The 23391-nt window shown below is 42.8% G+C and overlaps 1 protein-coding gene across 2 annotated transcripts in view; it reads right to left on the bottom strand.

Annotated features, from left to right (window-relative positions):
• The window catches only part of pcyt2 (phosphate cytidylyltransferase 2, ethanolamine), a 64690-nt gene that overhangs the window by 38948 nt on the left and 2351 nt on the right, over nucleotides 1-23391 (bottom strand). The gene's annotated exons all lie outside the window — the stretch shown is intronic.

Here is a 23391-nt window from a genome sequence, read left to right as displayed (position 1 = left end):
AAAGGAGTTAGATGAGGTCCTTACTACTCAGGGGATCAAGGGGAATGGCGAGAAAGCAGGAATGGGGTACTGAAGTTGAATGTTCAGCCATGAACTCATTGAATAGAGGTGCAGGCTAGAAGGGCCGAATGGCCTACTCCTGCACCTATTTTCTATGTTTCTATGTTTCTATCCCAGTCCGAAGGGCCTCCTCCCTCCCAGTACCCGCTCCTAATTCTGGCCGAAAGGCCACCACGCCCCCCCACCCCTCTCTCTCTGCTGCTGCTGTCCGGGCCATGGAAGTGCATTGGCTGCGCTGATTTCCTTACCTGTGCCGATTTTCTCAACTGCCCAGAAGGTTTTTCCAGAGGTCACATACGCCCATCCTAAGAAAAACAGGAGTAAATCGGAGCTGGCCAAACTTGCTTAAATGGCCAGAATTGGTGCGGGTGGCAGGTTACGCCCCCAATGGAGGTTTTAAAAAAAAAACTGAACCTAAAAATGTTTTAACTAACTGAGTTACACTGGCACACAATCTTTGAGGAAACTTGGATTTTTTAAATTTAGGTCAGAAAAAGTGGTGCGCACCAAAAAAACTGCACAAATAACTGGGAAAAATTGAGCCCATAGTATTGTATTGTATCATAACATTACGCATTGTATTATAACGTAATATAACATTGTATTGTAACGTAATGCAACATAACATATTGTATCGTATTGGAACATATATTGTATCAACTGGAACATAATATTGTATCGTAACGTAACACATTGTATTGTAATACAACGTAACAATGTATTGCATTGCAACATAATGTAACAATGTATTGTATTGTAACGTAATGCAACATAACATTGTATCGTATTGGAACATATCGGATTGGAACATAACGTTTGTATTGTAAAGTAACGCATTGTGACATAATCAACATATTGTTTTGTATTATATTGGAACGCAACGTCTTGCAACATATCGGAATGTAACATAATGTATTGTATTGTAACAATGTAACATAATGCATTGCAACGCAACGCATTGTATGGTAATGTAGTCTTGTACGGTAACATATTGACTTAAGGCAGGCTTTTTCTTTTTGGCAGTATTCTGGCACTGTTACAGCCAGCGGGTAGTCGGGATGGGATCTTTGTTTACAGACGGTTGGTTCCCAAACATCTGGCGTTGCGCTTTTCCGCCTCCGAATGCTGGTGGTGGCGCTGTGGCCGCTGCTGGCCTGCTGTCTTTTTTCTCTCCCCCCTTCTTCCTGCAGCGCACAACCACTGCTGGCGCCATGGTAAGCATTCACAGCCCCTTTCAGCAGCGCCCAGCTGCTCCGCACTGGCTCACTCTCCACCACTGATTGGGGTTTTTTCACAGACCCTCTGGAAAGTCTCTATGGAGCCCCAAGGATTTGCAGACCCCAGTTTGAGAACCACTGTACTATGTAATGCACAATGTATTTTTCTGCTAAGGTTTAAGTTGCCTATCCCTTTAAGGTTACGAAGTGCAATTGCTGTATATAGCAACAGTGAGGTCAATTAAAAGGTTAATTTCTCCAAGACAGATCTCAAGGTCAATTAGAGGATATTTTCTATTGGTGGGGAAGTTTGATTGACAGCTACCTGCAAATTCCCAACTTCTCTTCAATGTCAGACTTTAAAAAAAAGTGACAATCACATCTCATGAAAGATATTTTATGTCTGCAGCATAACTTTGCTAATCTGATTTGATCCTTTAAGTAAGGCCACTGGTCATGTACTCCCAAAGGGAAAGAGGCATAGGCCAGCGCAATTGTAGCTGCTTATAAACTCCTGGGGTCAGACAGCATTTTGAAGTGCCTGCAAATTTGACACAGATGCCGCAGACACAAGATTTATTTTTATATAACAATGACCAGCAGAAATTCAAACAATGGAAGTTTGTCCAAAGTTTCCATACGTATACCATTTAAAAAAAAATCCAAGTCACCTTTTTATTCTCGTTAGTTTTCTCCACTCTTGGTCCAAATTAAAAACAACCACCGAGAAATGTTGTTTTCAGCAGTTTATCGTCTGCCACTCTACTCCAAATAAATGAAGTCGTTATCTATTTAATTATGCAAAAGGTCAAGTGAATGATCATGTACTCACAAATATTTATGGAATCTTTGGCACCAAGGCTACACTGCAATAATGAGGATATTCTTATTCAAGGCTTTCCCTTTTACTCTCCTCTCGAGAAGGTATTCACAATTTTATTCTGTCACTGATTACAATTCATTATTATTCAGTTCTACAAATATCCATACATCTTTCTAGCTTACAGGAAATACTGATTTCTATAAATACTAAGCGTTCAGAAGTTTTTAAATAAGCACAAGGATTTGTTTCATCAGTAAAGCAAAAAAGATATTTCCAGGTTTCCACATCATCACTCATAATTACAGCACATTAGGGGCAACAAAAAAAAAAAAATTCTCATGGAAAGTTCGGTTCGACTTCCAAGCTCAGGCCATTATTTAAACTACCCCAATATGAGCTATCACACTTATTTATTCCACAGCTTGAAAATGTTTTAGTGACTGCAATTAGAATGTTTTCTATTGAAAGGATCTTACACAAGATATTAAACATCATAGATAAAATTAATCCAGAACAGTACTTCAGGCTACCCATCAGTCTACTCTCAATCATCAGCAAAGTGATGGAAGGTGTCATCGACAGTGCCATCAAGTGGCACTTACTCATTAATAACCTGCTCACTGATGTCCAGTTTGGGATCCGCCAGGACCAATGCTACAGACCTCATTACAGCCTTGGTCCAAACATGGACAAAAGAGCTGAATTCCAGGGGTGAGTGGAGTGTGAGTGCCCTTGACATCAAGGCAGCATTTGACCGAGTGTGGCATCAAGGACCCCTAGTAAAACTGAATACAATGGGAATCGGGGGGGGGGAAACTCTCCACTGGGCTGGAGTCATATCTAACACAAAGGAAGATGGTTGTGGTGGTTGGAGGTCAATCATCTCAGCCCTAGGATATTATTGCAGGAGTTCCTCAGGGCAGTGTCCGAGGCCTAAACCATCTTCGGCTGCTTCATCGATGAGCTTCCCTCCATCATAAGGTCAGAAGTGGGGATGTTCGCTGATGACTGCAGAGTGTTCAGTGCCATTCGCAACTCCTCAGATAATGAAGCAACTCATGGACGCATGAATAAAGCGAATAAAATGCTGAAATATGTAGCCAAAACAGTGGAACACAAGTCAGATGAAGTCATGATCAGAGTGTCTTGTGCCTTCCACAGAGCACACCATGCGTGCTGTGCCCAGTTCTGGTCATCAAGACAGAAGGGAGATATTCAGCCCCTGGAAGTATATCAGGTAAGAACCAGAAGGTGATCCCTAATGTCAGAGGTTGGAGAGCTTTTTCAGACTCAAAAAGAGATAACTGAGATGACCTCATAGAAGCATACAAGATAGTGAACAGTACAGAAAAGATCATTTCAAAACAACTTCAAACTACACAAAGGTCCAGTCTAATAAAAGACAAATTTAAGGCTGATATCAGGAAGCTTTTTTGTCACAAAAGGAGTGATTAACACACGAGTATTATTTAACAACTGGAAACTGTGATAGGTTGGAAGATACAAACAGGAAAGGACCAACTGGACTATCTGTAGATTCTTTCTGGAAGGAAGAACTACAATGTGCTGAATTACGTAGAATTTACAGCACAGAAACAGGCTATTCGGCCCAACAGGTCTATGATAGCGTTGATGCTCCTCCCAACCCCTGTAATTTAATCAGCATATCCTTCTATTCATTTCTCCCTTTTCGTTTCCTCTTAAATGCATCTATGCTAATCGCCTCAACTACTGTACTCCTTACGATAGCGAGTTCCACAATTTTACCACTGTTTGAGTAAAGAAGTTTCTCCTGGATTCCCTATTGGATTTATTGCCCCTAGTCTTGGTCTCCCCACAAGTGGAAACATCTTCTCCGAGTCAACCTTATCAAACCCCTTCATAGTTTTAAAGCTATCTATTAGATCACCCCTCAGCCTTCTCTCTCTGAGAAAAAAAAGAGATCCAGCCTGATCTGTTAAGTATAATATCTCAGTTCTGGTATTGTCCTTGTAAATCTTTTTTGCACCTTCTCCAATGTTTCTATATCCTTTTTATAATATGGAAACCAGAACTGCGCACAGTACTTGGAGTATGGTTTAACCAAGGTTTGATACAAGTTTAATAACGTCTCTGCTTTTCAATGCTATCCCTCTAGAAATGAACCCAAATACTTGTGTATGCTAAAATCTTTTACTTTTTACAAATAATGGCATGGTAATCTAAAATTATATATGACAATTTTTTCTTGAGCTTGAATGCCTTGAGCAGCTGCATTGTGAAACTGAATGTACATACATTAGCAAAAGGAAAAGCTCCTGGGACAATGAAGTCAAATTATTTCAGAGATTTTCACAGTGACATTACTTACTAACACAATTGAAGTGTTTACATTAATTTTCTAAAACTTTACTCTTCCACTCATATGCAGATGTATTTTTCATTAAACAAAATCATGTAAATGAAAAGTTCGTGACTGAGCCTCATTCTCCCCCAGAAATAAGAGCTCCACAATATTCAGATATCCCCATTCAACAGCTGAGAGGATGAGCTAGGCGAAAACATATACCTGAGCATATGCAACCCAGACTTCACTCAAAAGGGACACATCTTATTACAAAGTCCTTTCTTCATTGCTCACAAAATAGACTCAAACATACATGTCATCATCATCATCATCATAGGCAGTCCCTCGAACGAGGATGACTTGCTTACACACCAAAAGGGATGAGTTCACAGATGTTTCAATGAAGGACCCCATATTTCAGTCCTGGACTCCAATCGAAGGGATGGAAGATGTCTGTGCGTGGATTTAAAAAAAAATGTGTGGTGACCGTTGCACATCAGCCACCACACGGACTTGACAGAGCTAGGTCTTTATCCAGTGGCAAGTGTTAACCAGGATGAGTGGAGACGTGCTCTGCCGCATGGACCTAGAGCACAGTGTGGGATGGCTCGTGCTGACCCCGGGCTCTTCTGGGCCCCATACCGTCATTTGCCGCACCACCGCCACGATCACCCGCCGAATCTCAGCCACGATTCCTCATTGATCCTCCGCCTCAATCACTCGCCGCACCTCTGCCCACACTCCTGTGCTGTACTTAGGCCCCGCCGATACTCCTGCCCACACTCCAAAAATATATACTGCACTTCAATTTACTGAATTTGCAAATACAATCTGCAGAATGCATTAAGAATGCACAATGAATAGTGACATCATTCAGGTACAAACTTTGAAGGTTGCCCACGCAAGATTCGTTTTATTCTATGTACATATATAGTGAAATATTCACCCTTCATCTCACAAAGCCAAGGCACAGTTTTGGTTAAGAATTTATATGTACTTTTTAGGATGCCAATTAGGACATTGTGGACATGCCAGCTGCTTACTTCAGTATACCATAAATAAAAAGCATCCTGTTTCAAGATCAAACATACACCAACTCACAGGCAGAGGACTCATAGTCCCACTGGCTGATCATAATTTACCATTTCCACTAAAAAATAGCAATTTCAGAAGTAGCCTCAAGTTTATTGCCAGACACTCTCACTATCATAGCTGTGTCCACAGTAATATATCTGCCAGGTTATCCAGTACAGGTACTTCCCACTGTACTTACTGATGCATCTGCTAGATAGGTCTCAGTCATGAACAATGCACTACAATAAATGAGCCTTTTAAAATTCTCCAACATTTACCCAAAGTTCAGTGATCTTTATTTTCAGACACACAGAACACAGACACACTTCACTATCAACTACTGCTTACTTCACTTACTGACGAGTCAACCTTCCCTATGGGAAAATAACAACTCCCGAATTCCTTTCTCTTAATTTAGCAATTTAGATAAGTCGGTCTCAAGTTTCCCACCATGTCATTAAAACTGGACTCTCACCTGCTTAGATATCATTCTTGAATGGCATGTGGAGTGGGGAGTGAGTGCATCCATAACTATTCATATGGTATATGCAGAAGTTAATATACTTCTACGCTTCTCTTTCAGTGATAGCATTTTCAAACAGATGTCAACTAGGAATCCAAACAAGCAGGTGCACATAAAGGGGAAATAAATTGTTAGCATATAGTACCATTACACTCTGAATATAATTCATCTTATCTTAGAACTATCATCAAGTACCTTACCTTTCTAATAAGAATGATTTATGTGCATTTTTAAGTTTTCACACTCAAGTGTACTGTTTATGAATGCTGACAAAAGGAACATTTCCCCCCAGTTTGCAAACAATGCAATATGCAGTCATCCCAAGTCATCACTCTACATTATGCTAGCAACTTCACTCCACTGTGCTCAAACACGATTGCTGACTAAATTATTCAGACCTTCAGAAATACTAAGCAACATGTGTTTATGAAGATATGTAAATAGCATAATTTAATCTGGAAAAATTGTGCATATGGTCAGTTCATAGATATTTTTCATGACCAAATTTCACCCTTCTCTGATGAACAACAACTTATATTAATATAGCGCATTTAACCTAATAAAAATGCCCAAGGCATTCACAGGAGAGTTATTTTTTTAAAAACCTGACACGAGCCATACAAGATGTTAAGGCAGATGACCAAGATGTTTGAAGAGGTAGATTTTAAGGAGCGTCTTAAAGCAGGAAAGAGAGAAGCGGAGTGTTTAGGGAGGGAATTCCTAGGCAACTGAAAGCACAACCGCCAATGGTGGAGCATTTAAAATTGGGGCTGTTCAAAAGACCAGAACAGGTGGAGCGAAGAGGTCTAAGGGGATTATAGGATTGGAGGAGATTACAGAGATAAGGAGGGGCAAGGCCATGGAGGTATTTCAAAACAAGGATGAGAATTTTAAAATCGAGGCATTGCTTAACTGGGAATCAATGTAGGTCAGTAAACACAGGGCAGATGGGCGAGTGGGACTTGATGCGAGTTAGCACACGGGCAGCAGTTTTGGATGACCTCAAGTTTATGGAAGGTAGAACGAGGGAGGCCGGCCAGGAGTGCATTTGAATTGTCAAGAGGTGATAAAGGCATAGGTGAGGGTTTCAGCAGTAGATAAGTTGAGGTAAGGGCAGAGACGGGTGATATTACAAAAAGGTGGAAATAGGCAGACTTAGTGATAGAATGGATATTAGCTAGGAAACTCAATTCGTGATCAAATATGACACCAAGGCATTGAACCTTTGCTCGGGTTCCATAAGATGCTCATCGGTACATTGCTCAATTGGCTTTTATGCAAGTGTCAAGACTATTCAACTACTGGTTACAATATAACAGAGTCTAATCCTGTCCTAAATGGCCATTTCCAGCAGGGATCGCTGGCCAATTTTACCCTCCTAACTTAGGTCTACTAAAGGTAATTACAACACCTCTATTGCCAATTAGGTACAGACCAACGACTGAACCTGGGACTTTCCTGGTTGGATAGCTCAGTTACTGCCCAAAAATGGTAACTACATCATCATCATAGGCAGTCCCTCAGAATCAAGGAAGACTTGCTTCTACTCTAAAAATGAGTTCTTAGGTGACTGAACAGTCCAATATGAAAACCACAGGTGAGACAGTCGTTGAGGGAAGGGGTGGGTGAGACTGGTTTGCCGCACGCTCTTTCCGCTGCCTGTGCTTGGTTTCTGCATGCTCTCGGCGATGAGGCTCGAGGTGCTCAGCACCCTCCCAGATGCACTTCCTCCACTTAAGGGTGGTCTTTGGCCAGGAACTCCCAGGTGTTGGTAGGGATATTGCACCTTATCAAGGAGGCTTTGAGGATGTCCTTGAAACGCTTCCTCTGCCCACCTTTGGCTCATTTGCCATGAAGGAGTTCCAAGTAGAGCGCTTACTTTGAGAGTCTTGTGTCAGACACGTGGACAATGTGGCCTGCCTGGCAGAGCTGATCAAGCGTGGTCAGTGCTTCAATGCTAGGGATGTTGGCCTGGTCGAGGACGCTTACGTTGGTGCGCCTGTCCTCCCAGGGGATTTGCAGGAGCTTGCGGAGACATCATTGGTGGTATTTCTCCAGCGACTTGAGGTGTCTACTGTACATGGTCCATGTCTGAGCCATACAGGAGGGTGGGTATTACTACAGCCCTGTAGACCATGAGCTTGGTGGCAGATGTGAGGGCCTGGTCTTCAAACACTCTTTTCCTGAGGCAGTCGAAGGCTGCACTGGCGCACTGGAGGCGGTGTTGAATCTCGTCGTCAATGTCTGCCATTGTTGATAAGGGGCTCCCGAGGTATGGGAAATGGTCCACGTTGTCCAGGGCTTGCTTTGGATCTTGATGACTAGGGGGGCAGTGCTGTGCGGCGGGGACAGGTTGGTGGAGGACCTTTGTCTTACGGATGTTTAGTGTAAGGCCCATGCTTTCGTATGCCTCAGATAATATGTTGACTATGACTTGGAGTTCAGCCGTACACTTCTAAAGTAACTCATTGCCCTTTGGGACAGGCTCTGGACATGGAAGTCACAATATGAATAATAATTCTCTCTTTCTTTAGTCACAGGATAATCTGACCAAGTAATTAGAGGCGATAAGTTTGCAACTAAAGAGAAAATTTAGATTAATTTTTTTCCTGTTCTGAACATGTTGACTCACATTCCACAAACACGCAAAGGATGAGAAAAGACCAGATCAGCTAAGCCGACCTCATCCAGACAACAGTGTGACAATTGTAGCCACCGCTACCCAAGCAGAGATCAGCAAATTCAGAAATTGGGGGATGGAACCTGGAACTTTCCTCCTGTTATATGACTCTGTACCAGGCAGTATCATTACTCATAAAAGTAAGGTTAAGGGGGTGGGGTGAAGGAGTTGATATACTTTATTAATTTGGAAGGCAACTTGGGTGGGTAGAAATATTTTTAATGTATGCACTTGACTTTCCCTATATCTTTGAAAATTATTAATCGTTGGACTGCTCATTCAAGCTGCCAAACACAAGCAATTCTGATGGCAAGTTAAAATTTTCTACAATACACTTCTTCTGACCATAACGTACTGACATCTGAATGGTAATCAATGGCAACGAGCTGATGTGCAACACGAGAATACCTAGACATCTATACGTGGCCACTTCCACTAAAAATCAGTTCTGCACACTTGCCCTCCAGTTAGTGAAGATTTGTCAAAAAGAGTTTTTATTGCAAATAACGCTTTGGGATACATCTAAAACACCTCTCTTTAGCTACTCACAGTACAATACATCTGCGTAACAGCAGATTCATTCCAATAAAAATGTTGTGGGGGGGGGGGGGGGGGGAGGAGATAAAAGAGCTAAAAAGCAGCAAGGGATACAATGGTCAAATTGGAGATGACGAGACTGGGATTAATTTGACCAACGTTGATGTGTTATGATTTTGACATTCACTGGTATAGCACATCAGGACAACCTGATTTATAATTCAAAAAAAACTTCAAATTAGCGTTCAGTATTGTGGTCTTTATAAAATATGCCTGACACTGAGTAATCAAAAGTTTATTGCAAAACATCATGATCAATGACGATCATCATGTTTAATCTTCTTAATGGACACCCATCAACACAAAGCGCCGTGATAACAAATGCCCACCCTGTAAGCACAAGAACTACTTAAGGCATAATAAAACCCCAATACTATTGATCATATCTATCTGGTTTCTCCTGCTACAAAATATAGTTATAAACTGCTCAAACTTTGTTCTTCTGGTCTGACAATGTCATCTGAACCTTGTGATTAGTTTACAGCATGAAATCACACTTGGATATTGAATCTTCCAGATTGAATTGTAGATTAAGAAAACTGCTTTTTTGATAGTTTCTTCAAGAGCAGCCCGATAAATGTGCAAAAGATGCCCACTTGAATAGAATAATGATCAAAATATATTTTTGCACTGCATTGTACTTTCTTGTACACATGTACCAGACTAAGCTGATATATTAGAGGCATTTAAATTAAATGCATAAGCCAAAATTCAGTTACGATTAGAATACTTGGGAAGTTAACCCACTTAAACTAGACAAACACTGTACACATTTATAACTGCAGTATGTGTTTGGTGTCATTCTTGTACTTTAACCACTAAAGTCCAATAGTTTGGTTGGATGTTTTTTAAACCCTCTCTTTCACCAGAGACAACAAAATATTAATATGCAAGGCCAATATTAAATATACCAAAATTAATTTGGACTTCAATTATTTCTCCTTAAGCTCACAAAGTAAAAGAAATGTCACCCAAATGTGTTAAGTTGCCCTCGTCAATCATAGAAACATAGAAAATAGGTGCAGTAGTAGGCCATTCGGCCCTTCGAGCCTGCACTGCCATTCAATAAGATCATGGCTGATCATTCCCTCAGTACCCCTTTCCTGAACGTATCTTCCATTGCTTGGCCTGGAGCAGGAGGAGGGAGTTCGGCTACAGTGGGCAAACTTGTCCTCACAGCCAACCAAGTCCAGATGAATGGTAACACACTCGCTGCGTATTAACTAGGGGCCTTAACAAATTCAGGAAAACCCATTGCATCTTTACAGATCGCTTGGAACTGACCAGATCTTGATTAACCCAATGGCGACAATGCATACAAGACCGTAAGCACTGCCAAACATCAGCCAGTAACGGGGGACCCCCTGACTTGGAGGACCCGCTGAAACCGTGCGCAGGGAGGCTGGAGAAATTAAAACCCCTGAAGAGGCTGCCACACAGAGACCCGGGGGTGGGGTGTATCACTTTTACCAAACTTAACGGGCAGGAATCACCACGGGATGGGATGGGAAGCCAGTATTACCCCACTCCTGATACTGACTCCAGGCTGTAAAATCAGCGCTGGCCCCCCCCATCCATCCATCCCGGCAGTTCCCCGTGGGGTAGGGCGGCTCAGGATAAAATTGCCCCCCTCCCACCGTTCAAAGACTTTCAGGCTATGTCACCAATTGCTTTGGTAATCAATATGAGAACAATTCATTGGAAAATACTCCAGCAGATCAAAGGGGCTGTATTAACTTTGGAGCAGTTTTTGGGATCGGCTCCTCTAAACAGTCTGTTGCCAAAACTGTTGGCGTCACAGTCGACATCTCTCCAGTTCCATCAAAGGTTAGTAGTAAATACAAATATGTCAGTATGGCACTGACTGGGTCATCAAGGACCCTTAGGTCGACACAGTGACAAACCTTAAATCTCTTACCTGGCATTGCTCAATTGGACACATTCAAAGCATTACTTCCAACTGGCAGAGGGCGGGCGGGGGGGGGCGGTGGGGAAGAGAGACAAACAGTTTGTGGAAATGTATTTTTATCTAAGCTGATACCATGTGGTATTTTGTGTGCCCTTTGCAATATATATATAACAAAATGGAGTCCTGGTCCTTCCAGAACTTTCTGCATAAAATCAGTCAGCTTGATAAACAGCTAAACCTGGTTTGAGATGGCTGATGGCCATCAGACAGCTAGGAGACAAGTCATGCTGAGACAAGTACCGCCCCCCCCCCCCCATGGTGCTCTCCTATTGTCTACATGACAAGAGTTACATGTCACCCCACCCTTTTCTTTGTACTCAAACCACCAGCCATTATCTCTTGTAGAGACCTCATCCATTTGATGCAAACAGATAAACTGACTAGGAAACTGAACAATCCTGACACAATGCAAGACAGGTGATAGCTCATTACCACACTCTCATGGAGTAATGGCCGGCTGGCCAACTAATAACCCTGACAAAAGGAAATATCTGGAAACCATGTCAGGATAAGGATGTAGTAATTAACTCTTTATCTGTATTCACTGACTGCGAGACAGAGCCAATACACAGGGAGAGGACATAACTTGGGTTTTACTGTATAAATATCTTGTGAAACTGTACCATTTGGGAGATGTTCACTTAGCCCTTGACTGAGTGTGACCTGCCCCTTGCAAGCAAGTAAATTAAAGAAACTTCTGCCGGAGCTGAAAGTGTCGGAGTCATTCTTTTCAGAGGTCGAGATTTCGACAGTTACTTCTTGGAGGTTCCACCGAGATTGCATACTCTCTGTCCTGTGAGTAAAACGGATACAGGCATAATGCCTCTCCAGTGAAAGGCTTCAGTGGCCAAACAAGGTGAGCCTTTTGCTCACAAGAAGGTTTCTTCACTGTTGAATCACATATGTAATCTGTTGTCCACAGGGGAGGTACTGCAATCTACAAGATTTGACATTTAAAAGCTAAAGTTATTTTTTTATAACCACTTCTTTCTCAGCTCGCAAGCAGAAGAGAACGGGTTCTGAAAAAAAATCTCGAAACAGCTCGGGGAAGGTTTCAGTAGGTAAGGTAGAAACAGCGCTAGTCGATCGAAAAAGGTTCCTGAAGGTTCTTATGTGATAAGATTAGAAAAAAAAACGCTAATCGATCGAAGGTTCTTATGTGATAAGAGTTTTATTGTTTTTAATTAAGAAAAGGTTCTTATGTGATAAGAGTTGGAAAAAAAGAGAAGCGCAATCGATCAAAGGTTCTTATGTGATAAGAGTTAGGGTATGGAACCATAAGTTTTATCAGTTTTATAAGTTTTATTAGGATAAGTTAAGGACTCGGTCTGTAGTGGCGTACAACGCAGACTGAGAATTGATTATTTGTTTAGATAGTGTAAGGTTATGATTTGTGTACTCGCGTGAATATTGTTTGTCCTAGTTGTCCTTGTTATACTGTCGTGTGCAATTCCTTTGTGCGACATTGCCATTAGAGAAACGGGAAGAGTCACTAGGGAAAATTGTGATTCGGAAAAAAAACAAGGATTGATTAAGAAAAGAAACAGTAACTGATTGATCAACTACGGTTGGCTCGTGCCAACATATCTCACACACCCAGACTGAGCCCGAATTAAGAGCCTTTTCAGGCCACGTAACGGCCAGGAGAAGTGGACGTAGAGAACTCGGTTGGCCGAAAGGATTGTGAGATCAGAAACTGTGGAAAATCTTAATCATCCAGAATGGGGGCTGGAGCAAGTAAACCACCACCAAAAGGGACCCAAGCCCATTTTATGCTCCAGAATTGTGGTCAGTCTTCAATTAACCACCTAAGAGAATGGGTAAAATGGACTAAGGGTGAAAACAGGCCATTTCCACCCAATGGTTCACTTAATTTAGAGAGAATAACCTGTCTAGAAGAATGCCTTACAGACAGAGACCCAGGTAGAAGAGAGAAAAAAAAAGTTAATTGGTCGGCGTTTGGAGATTGGAAAAGGGAAGCTGAGGAACGACACGAGAAGAGCCTAAGAGTTAGCAAGCAGTGTACTAGAGGGAGAAAGCAGGGGGATGAACGGGTAGAGCAGGTGAATCGCCCTCGACATAGCAAACATCCATCTGTTATGGTTGCTCAAGAGACAAAGGCACACTCACCAAGTGCCGCTAAGGGTTGGGAAAAAGATGAGGATGAGGAATGGGACAATGATTGGACTCCCTACAGCCATCGACCGTAGGGGGGGCGCTCCAAGCCAACAAGGAGACGATGATCCTCGGGCCGGAGCACAGGGAAATGGGGTAACACCCACTCCCAACAATGCAGGTGCGGCTGCAGGAAAAATAGATCAGTCACAAGGGAATCAATACCATGTCGGCCCTGCAGGTGGCACACGAAGTCTTACCCGTGGACAAGGGCCCGGTGTCCTGGAGCCATCATCATCTGCATACCCAGTAAGACTTTTTCCCAGTCCACTCTCTGGAGGGGCTCCGGTCCTTATTTATCGACCATGGTCACCAAATGAGTTAAGAATAATTGTGGAAGGATTGGCAGACCCTAAAACCAATATTGAAAAGGCCATAGACCAGTTAAAAGTGATCATCTTGTGCCACGAATCCAGTATATTAGATGGTCAAATCTTACTGAAAGCATGGTTAAAGGACACGAAATTTGTCGAACTTGAGATAAAATTCAAAGATTTAAAAAACCCATCGAGAGGCTCCGGATGCAGATCCCAGCATGAAGCCAGGAGAGGGGTTCTGGGAAAGATGTTGGGAAGCCTTGCGTTCGGTGTTCCCAAGGAAAACTAATTGATCCAAAATTATGGAAACTACACAAAGAAAGGAGGAGGATGTTGAGGATTATGTAGAAAGAGTGCGAGAGATCATGAACCAATGTTCAGGCATGAAAATTGAGGAGGTAGAAGCTCCTATGATCAGCGCCGTGGTAAACGGGCTACGACCCGAACTCAGAGATCCCTTTAAACTAGTTTGTCTCGGATGGCGACAGGAATCGCTATCCAAGGTTGTATCTATGTTAAAGGACATACAAGAGCGAAATAGAGAATCTAAAAGCAAGGTCACCGTGTTTGTGGAACAAGCAGCTCCAACAACACCCACCACACCGTCCTACAGCCCCCCCACAGAGTAGAGGAAGATGGCGAGGCAGAGGAGGAAATTTCAGGGGAAGAGGGAGAGGAGGTGCAGGGCGGGAACAATCTGATACCTGTTGGAAATTGCCGGGCAAAACAGCAACAACCAAATTATGATTGGACTCAACAGGCAGGTAATAGAGCATCCCCTCCCCCTCCAGGACCCAACCCGTATGCGACCCAAGTCCAGGTACATGCTAGACCTCAGACTAATTTCTCTGTTCAAGATCCATTTGGATCACAGAATCAAAAGCAATTCGGCCAACAACCAAATTTCCCGTATAATGATCAATGACGCCCAATCCCAGACCAGAGTGCTGCAAACAAACAGCTACCCGTCGTTTCATTAAATGCCATAAGAGAACCTGATAGTGACTTATGGATTCAAAAAAAAAAAGAGAAGCTTTATTGAATGGAGAGAGACTTTTGTGAATGTCTTGTCTTTGAATGAGAGTGCGTGAATGTCTTAAAACATAGAAACATAGAAAATAGGTGCAGGAGCAGGCCATTCAGCCCTTCTAGCCTGCACCGCCATTCAATGAGTTCATGGCTGAACATGAAACTTCAGTACCCCCTTCCTGCTTTCACGCCATACCCCTTGATCCCCCGAGTAGTAAGGACTTCATCTAACTCCCTTTTGAATATATTTAGTGAATTGGCCTCAACTACTTTCTGTGGTAGAGAATTCCACAGGTTCACCACTCTCTGGGTGAAGAAGTTTCTCCTTATCTCGGTCCTAAATGGCTTACCCCTTATCCTTAGACTGTGACCCCTGGTTCTGGACTTCCCCAACATTGGGAACATTCTTCCTGCATCCAACCTGTCCAAACCGGTCAGAATTTTAAATGTTTCTATGAGGTCCCCTCTCACTCTTCTGAACTCCAGTGAATACAAGCCCAGTTGATCCAGTCTTTCTTGATAGGTCAGTCCCACCATCCCGGGAATCAGTCTGGTGAATCTTCGCTGCACTCCCTCAATAGCAAGAATGTCCTTCCTCAAGTTAGGAGACCAAAACTGTACACAATACTCCAGGTGTGGCCTCACCAAGGCCCTGTACAACTGTAGCAACACCTCCCTGCCCCTGTACTCAAATCCCCTAGCTATGAAGGCCAACATGCCATTTGCTTTCTTAACCGCCTGCTGTACCTGCATGACAACCTTCAATGACTGATGTACCATGACACCCAGGTCTCGTTGCACCTTCCCTTTTCCTAATCTGTCACCATTCAGATAATAGTCTGTCTCTCTGTTCTTACCACCAAAGTGGATAACCTCACATTTATCCACATTATACTTCATCTGCCACGCATTTGCCCACTCACCTAACCTATCTAAGTCACTCTGCAGCCTCATAGCATCCTCCTCGCAGCTCACACCGCCACCCAGCTTAGTGTCATCTGCAAACTTGGAGATATTACACTCAATTCCTTCATCTAAATCATTAATGTATATTGTAAATAGCTGGGGTCCCAGCACTGAGCCCTGCGGCACCCCACTAGTCACTGCCTGCCATTCTGAAAAAGACCTGTTTATCCCATCTCTCTGCTTCCTGTCTGCCAACCAGTTCTCTTTCCATGCCAGTACATTACCTCCAATCCCATGTGCTTTAACTTTGCACATTAATCTCCTGTGTGGGACCTTGTCGAAAGCCTTCTGAAAGTCCAAATATACCACATCAACTGGTACTCCTTTGTCCACTTTATTGGAAACATCCTCAAAAAATTCCAGAAGATTTGTCAAGCATGATCTCCCTTTCACAAATCCATGCTGACTTGGACCTATCATGTCACCATTTTCCAAATGCGCTGCTATGACATCCTTAATAATTGATTCCATCATTTTACCCACTACTGAGGTCAGGCTGACCGGTCTATAATTCCCTGCTTTCTCTCTCCCTCCTTTTTTAAAAAGTGGGGTTACATTGGCTAACCTCCACTCGATAGGAACTGATCCAGAATCAATGGAATGTTGGAAAATGACTGTCAATGCATCTGCTATTTCCAAGGCCACCTCCTTAAGTACTCTGGGATGCAGTCCATCAGGCCCTGGGGATTTATCGGCCTTCAATCCCATCAATTTCCCCAACACAATTTCCCGACTAATAAAGATTTCCCTCAGTTCCTCCTCCTTACTAGACCCTCTTTGAATGAGAGTACATCTGTGTTTTTTCTTGTGTCTGGAAACCTGTTTGGAAAGGTTGTGGAGCTGCCTGTTTGTTTTAGCTCCACCCACTTTTTCAAACAAAGTGAAGTTTTTTAACCCTTCATAGTGTTGTCCTGTATGTGGGAAGTTTAAGACATTTTAAGTTAGAAGCGCAGGTGTGGGTTTATTCGGATGAGAAGTTACGGAGCTAGGAAATGCACAAAGGATAGGTTTGCTGAGACATGGTCCCGGTGGTTAAAAGTTGTAATGCCTTTTTAAAAAAAAAAGTCTTTGTGGGTCTCTCGAGGTGCAGGCGGGGGGAGTACACTCTCATTGTCCTTGGTGTAAAATCTTGACGCGAAAGCTTCCAGCTCAGTAAGAGGATTTGTTTTTTGATAAAGAGTGGCAGTACAATAGTTGAATTGGGATTTTGAGATATTTCAGGTGATCTCCTTGATCAACATTTTGGGTGTATTGGAAAAATCTTGGGTTTGGAAGCCTTTTAATAAGATTAAAAAACAAGTACTTTACATTCTGTGATCTGTGAATCACTATAAGCAAAATGAAAAGTCCGTGTAACACACCGATTCTTCCAGTTCAGAAGCCCACACAAATGGAGGTTTGTCCATGACCTACGAGCTGTGAATGAATCTACTATATTCTCACAATGCTTAAAGGAGGATTTGGAATGAAGTATCCCGGAATGCTTTTCAGAGTCTTAAGCAGTCCCTCACTTCAGCACCAGCCTTGGGATTACCAGATTACACTAAGCTATTCAACTTATTTGTGCATCACAAAATCGGGTTTTGCACAATCTGTTTTGACTCAGTTACATGGGGACAGGCAGCGACCGGTAGCGTATTTCAGTACCAAACTAGACCCAGTGGCACGCGGACTACCAGGATGTCTTCCTTCGCTGGCAGCAGCTTATTATGCTATGCGACAGGCTCAGGCAATAACCCTAAATCATCAGACCATTTTGTATATCCCACACTCTGTCGAGATCTTACTTACTAAATGTGCCACCCAATACCTAACCTCCGCAAGAACCACTAAATATGAAGTTGAACCGTTATCAAATCCGAACCTTATAATTGCTCAGACCCGCCACCCACTATTAATGATGTGCTGACTTTTCAGACACAGGCCAGTACGGAGGAGGTGGTGACCTGGACGAAGGATCTATGTTATAAAAATCCAGAGGGAATATGGGTTCACCACGACGGTCGCGTGGTGGCGCCCAGATCCTTATTTCCATGGATTGCCCGATGTGTTCATACATTCACACATGCAGGCAAAGGGGGATTGGCAGATTATATTTTGGCAACTTGGTATGCACCAGGTATTTCAGCAATTGCAAAACAAATCTATGAAAATTGTGTTACCTGTCAGACAATGAATCCGGGTAAGACAGAAAAAGTAGAATCTGCCTCCCACCCAAATCCAGTCAGGCCTTTTGTACATTTACAAATGGATTTTATTGAATTACCTATGTGTATGGGATTCAAGTATGTACTAGTTATTGTAGATGTGTTCTCTAGATGGATTGAAGCCTTTCCATGTAAAAAGGCCGATGCCACTACTGTTGCTAAATGTTTGTTAAAGGAAATCGTACCGCGCTTCGGAATCCCTGCTAAGCTTTCTAGTGATAACGGGTCACATTTCACGGGAACTGTTATAAGAGAAATGTGTAAAGCTTTGCAGATTAATCAACATTTTCATTGCAGTTATCATCCACAATCAGTTGGACTTGTTGAAAGATATAATGGAATGCTTAAAAATAAGCTGGCAAAACTATGCAATGACACTGGACTGAAATGGACAGAACTGCTGCCCTTAGCTTTGATGGTAATGCGATCTTCAACCAACAGAACAACAGGCCTGTCACCGCATGAGATAGTTATGGGACGTCCCCAACGACTACCTTTTACAGCACCATTTACTGCAAAACAAATGGACATCCACAAAATGGAGGAAAATATGATGAACTATTGTATTGCACTAACCAAATGTATTTCCAGCTTTCATTCACAGGTAAAGGAAGCTCAAGTCAAGCCAGCGGAAGGGAAGTGTCATAACCTGGAGCCAGGAGAATTCGTATACATCAAGATTTTTAAAAGAAAAAGCAGTCGACAGCCAAGATTCGAAGGACCATACCAGGTCTTGCTGGTGACCAATACTGCAATCAAGGTAAAGGAAAGACCAACATGGATCCATGCATCCCATTGCAAATGGGCACCCGACCAGGAGGAAGGGAAGAAGGAACCAGAGGAACAGAAAAAGGAAGACTGAATAAGGAACTGTATGGACTATGGGGACTGATGGTGCTGGGCTTGACAGGGTTTTACTTTGCATTACTGATTACACCAGGGGTACAGACCCGCCACCGAAGGGAATTGCAAGTAAACGTATTTATGGCACTGAGTCATAGGTATGCTCAAGAAAGAAACTTGTCGAGTTGTTGGATATGTTCCCATGTACCTGTCCACTCCGAAGGGGGTATTCCCCTGAGATCTGTCCCCTTTAACGAATCAGAAATGGTAGAATGGTTGACAGTGCAAAATAGGACAAACCTAACTAAGGGGCCAGAAACGAAGGAGCAAACAGAATGGAGGTCGGCAAGGTATAAACTTACAGCCTTCCAGGGATGGTACCAGCCCAATTATGATAATAACCATCAGCCTCCCTTCCTAAGCATTACTCCCAGAATAGGAAATCCTGAAAGTATAATATGCCTAGTGAGTAATGAGACTAAAGGACCAGAAATGGGACACAGCAAGTGTTCCCAAATGACTAAATGGCAAGCCACAACTAATCCCACTGAGAGAAAGATAGCAACCGTTGGCTGGACAATGGTCCATAACAAAGCCCCAGGTGAAGGGTGGGAAGGTGAGACCACTCGAGTAAGGATGGCGCGAAAGGACCAGGAGCTGACGTCCTCTAATTGCACTTACTTTATTTGTGGCCATAAAACCTACTCATGATTACCAGCCAACTGGACAGGGTCCTGTTACTTAGGATATGTGGTACCCTTTATCAGATCAATAAAGACTCTAAGGGATGCCTATGGAAGTCATAGATTTAAACGGGATTTGACATGGCGAAACGGAATATTCAAGGTAATGGTGCCATCCTATGGAATAGCATCGACCGAATGGCAGTTACGGGAACTGGCTAACTTAGTTGAATCAGTAGCCAACGCAACTTCCCAAGCCTTTGAAGGGGTAAATGATGAAATGGTAGCTATTCGAACAGTGGCTCTCCAAAATCGTATGGCCTTAGATTATCTCCTAGCCAAGGATGGAGGATCATGCGCATTAATAGGTGAAGAATGCTGTACGTATATCCCAGATAAATCAGAAGAAATCGGCAGTCTAGCTGTATACATCAGGAAAAAGGTAATAGAGTATAAACAGACAGTTGGCCAGGACGGTATCACCTTGTGGGGTTGGGCATCGGGATGGTTGGGGTCCCTTAGGAAATCTGTGGTACAGGGTTTGATCATATTCCTGCTGGTAGTCTTCGCCCTGTATCTATTATTTGTCGCCGTTAAGTGTTGCTGTGCCAGGGTGGGAGAAACTATGTTACCTACCGAGACCACGGCTAGAGTTATGGTAGCAACAACTGCTGAAGGCTCTTGTGTGGAAATGGAAATGGAGAGACTGTACAAGATCAGAATGGATTAAGTTGTCCTTGTGAAGGACAAAATGGGGGAATGTGGAAATGTATTTTTATCTAAGCTGATACCATGTGGTATTTGTGTGCCCGTTGCAATATATATAGAACAAAATGGAGTCCTGGTCCTTCCAGAACTTTCTGCATAAAATCAGTCAGCTTGCATAAACAGCTAAACCTGGTTTGAGATGGCTGATGGCCATCAGACAGCTAGGAGACAAGTCATGCTGAGACAAGTACCCCCCCCCCCCCCACCATGGTGCTCTCCTATTGTCTACATGACAAGAGTTCCATGTCACCCCACCCTTTTCTTTGTACTCAAACCACCAGCCATTATCTCTTGTAGAGACCTCATCCATTTGATGCAAACAGATAAACTGACTAGGAAACTGCACAATCCTGACACAATGCAAGACAGGTAATAGCTCATTACCACACTCTCATGGAGTAATGGCCGGCTGGCCAACTAATAACCCTGACAAAAGGAAATATCTGGAAACCATGTCAGGATAAGGATGTAGTAATTAACTCTTTATCTGTATTCACTGACTGCGAGACAGAGCCAATACACAGGGAGAGAACATAACTTGGGTTGTACTGTATAAATATCTCGTGAAACTGTACCATTTGGGAGATGTTCACTTAGCCCTTGACTGAGTGTGACCTGCCCCTTGCTAGCAAGTAAATTAAAGAAACTTCTGCTGGAGCTGAAAGTGTCGGAGTCATTCTTTTCGGAGGTCGAGATTTCGACAAGTTCTTTAGCTCAGGGTAAGTGCTACGCAAGCATTAACATTGGACACAGATCACACATGGCACAATTGTGTTCAGGAACTATGGTTACAAGCTGCCCTGGGTGTAAGTACCTAGGTAACGTTAATGACCCCTCTCCTCAAACATTCACATTCTGTCCTGGCCAGGTTTAGAACTGTTTCAAAAAAATTCATTCACGGGATGTGGGCGTCGCTGGCAAGGCCGGCATTTATTGCCCCTCCCCAGTTGCCTGAGAGAAGGTGGTGGTGAGCCATTTTCTTCAATGCTGCAGTCCGTGTGGTGACAACGGAGTGTCGCGCTGGGCCATTTCAGAGGGCAGTGAAGGGTCAATCACATTGCTGTGGGTCTGGAGTCACACATAGGCCAGACCGGGTAAGGTCGGACGGTTTCCTTCCCTAAAGGGCATTAGTGAACCAGATTAGGTTTTATGACAATTCGGTAGTTTCATGGTGATCATTACTGATTTAACGTTTTAATTCTAGATTTATTTGTTTAACTGAATTTAAATTCCCCAACTGCCGTGGTGGGATTTGTACTCATGTCTCTGGATCATTAATCCAGGCCTCGGGATTACTGGTCCAGTAATATAACCACTGTGTTACTGTTCCCAATGTTCAGCGATCCAATTTGGCAAACCGACTGGATTAAAGCAAGTGTTGAGAGAAGAAAAGGACGAACCCGCTGATACATGAACCGATCTTTTCTCTTTCAGATACTGACTGGCTGCTGCGGCACTAACCAATTCACTCTGGATACATTCACGAGCTGCACTCAACACCATTTGGCCACCTCCAATGATCAACAATTGTTCACTGTTTGACAAGATGCCCAGTGAGAGCGGAGAGGACAATCCACATCGTTACTGCATGCCTATATTGTGCCTTTATACTATGACGCGAGAACTCTTGGTCTGCCTGCACTGGAATGACCAAGAGTTATATGTACCTGTACATCTAGATCAAAGCAAAATACTGCAGATGCTGCAATCTGAAATAAAAACAGAAAATACTGGAAATCTCAGCGGGTCGGGCAGCATATGCGAAATGGCGTAATCCATCTTCCAAACATCAGGAATCTTCAGGTCTTCCATGGCCTTAGCTCTCCCTTGTTCCTCCAGTCCGACAACCCTTCGCGATCTCTGCGCTCCTCCAATTCTGGCCTCATGCGCACCCCCCGATTTTCTTCGCTCCACTCCACCATCGGCAGCCGTGCCTTCAGTCATCGACACTCCAAGCTTTGGAATTTCCCTCCCTTATCCTCTCCACCTTTCTACCTCTCTTTTCTACTTTTAGACGCTCCATAAAACCGACATCTTTGACCAATCTTTTTGGGTGGCAGAGTAGGCTCGAGGGGCTAGATGGCCTACTCCTATTCCTAATTCTTATGTTCTTATAATTCAGCTCAGATAACTTCTTGAATACAAAGCTCTTAGGAACTTGGGAGCAACTCGTTAGCCAATATGTTGTGATCCAGAAGATATTGTAATTGTCTGGGACAAACTCGATGGACCAGATGGTCTTTACCTGTTCGTCATTATTCGTATGTATTGGGGATGTGGAAACAGCAAACAGAATCCAATGCAGATGTTAACCCAATCTACATCAGAGAAAAGTGAGGATCCATTACAGAACTTACCTACTTGCATGTACCTGTCTTGCAGATCATTTGTCAGTCTCTCTAAAATAATAGCTTAGTAGATTATAATTAGTACAAAGAACGGTAACATATTTTCAGTATTGCCCCGACATAAATTTGACACTTTTGCGACATCATGAATTGGACATATCTTCCCCACTCCAATGAAAGCACGCATTGTTTTATTAATAACAACTTTTGTTTTAGTCTTGCCATTTAATCTCAAATTTTAGTGTTCATAAGGTTATCCCCGTTTTAGTTCTTGACTTCTGAATTTTCTTATAAAAACAATTTTGCAACATAAATTTTCAAACAGTTGTTTCACTTTTTACATAACCACAAAATTGTCAAAAAATAATAAACTGGCCCTTGAATGACAACACAGGTTTTATTTGTCAGTTTCAATTTTGAACATGTTTCAAAAATTGTGGACTAATGAGTATTGCTGGTCTTGGAAACAGTTGCAGTTTCATCTCAAACTTAAATTATTTTTAAAACTTGTATGTTTCATGAGACTGGTTGTCTTGGCTTTAGTCTCACTGATTTAAATCCCCCCCCCATTTTAGTCAACTAAGACACTACAATACAGATAATGTGAAGTTACTCCCAATTTGACTGAGTTTGTTTAGTTTTCTACAAACTAATGATGCACATGAAGATGTCAGTTTGGAAATCTGCAGCTCCATCTGAACCAAATGTAGGCAGCACATCCCAAACACAGGTGAAATTACCAAAGCTTGTTTAAAGTTAAAATTGAACTCACATTTTGCTACTTTT

This window comes from Pristiophorus japonicus, chromosome 16 (assembly GCF_044704955.1).
Source record: "Pristiophorus japonicus isolate sPriJap1 chromosome 16, sPriJap1.hap1, whole genome shotgun sequence".
Lineage (NCBI taxonomy): Eukaryota > Metazoa > Chordata > Chondrichthyes > Pristiophoridae > Pristiophorus > Pristiophorus japonicus.
The sequence above is the reverse complement of the archived record's forward strand: the minus strand, read 5'-3'. Positions and strand labels throughout refer to the sequence as shown.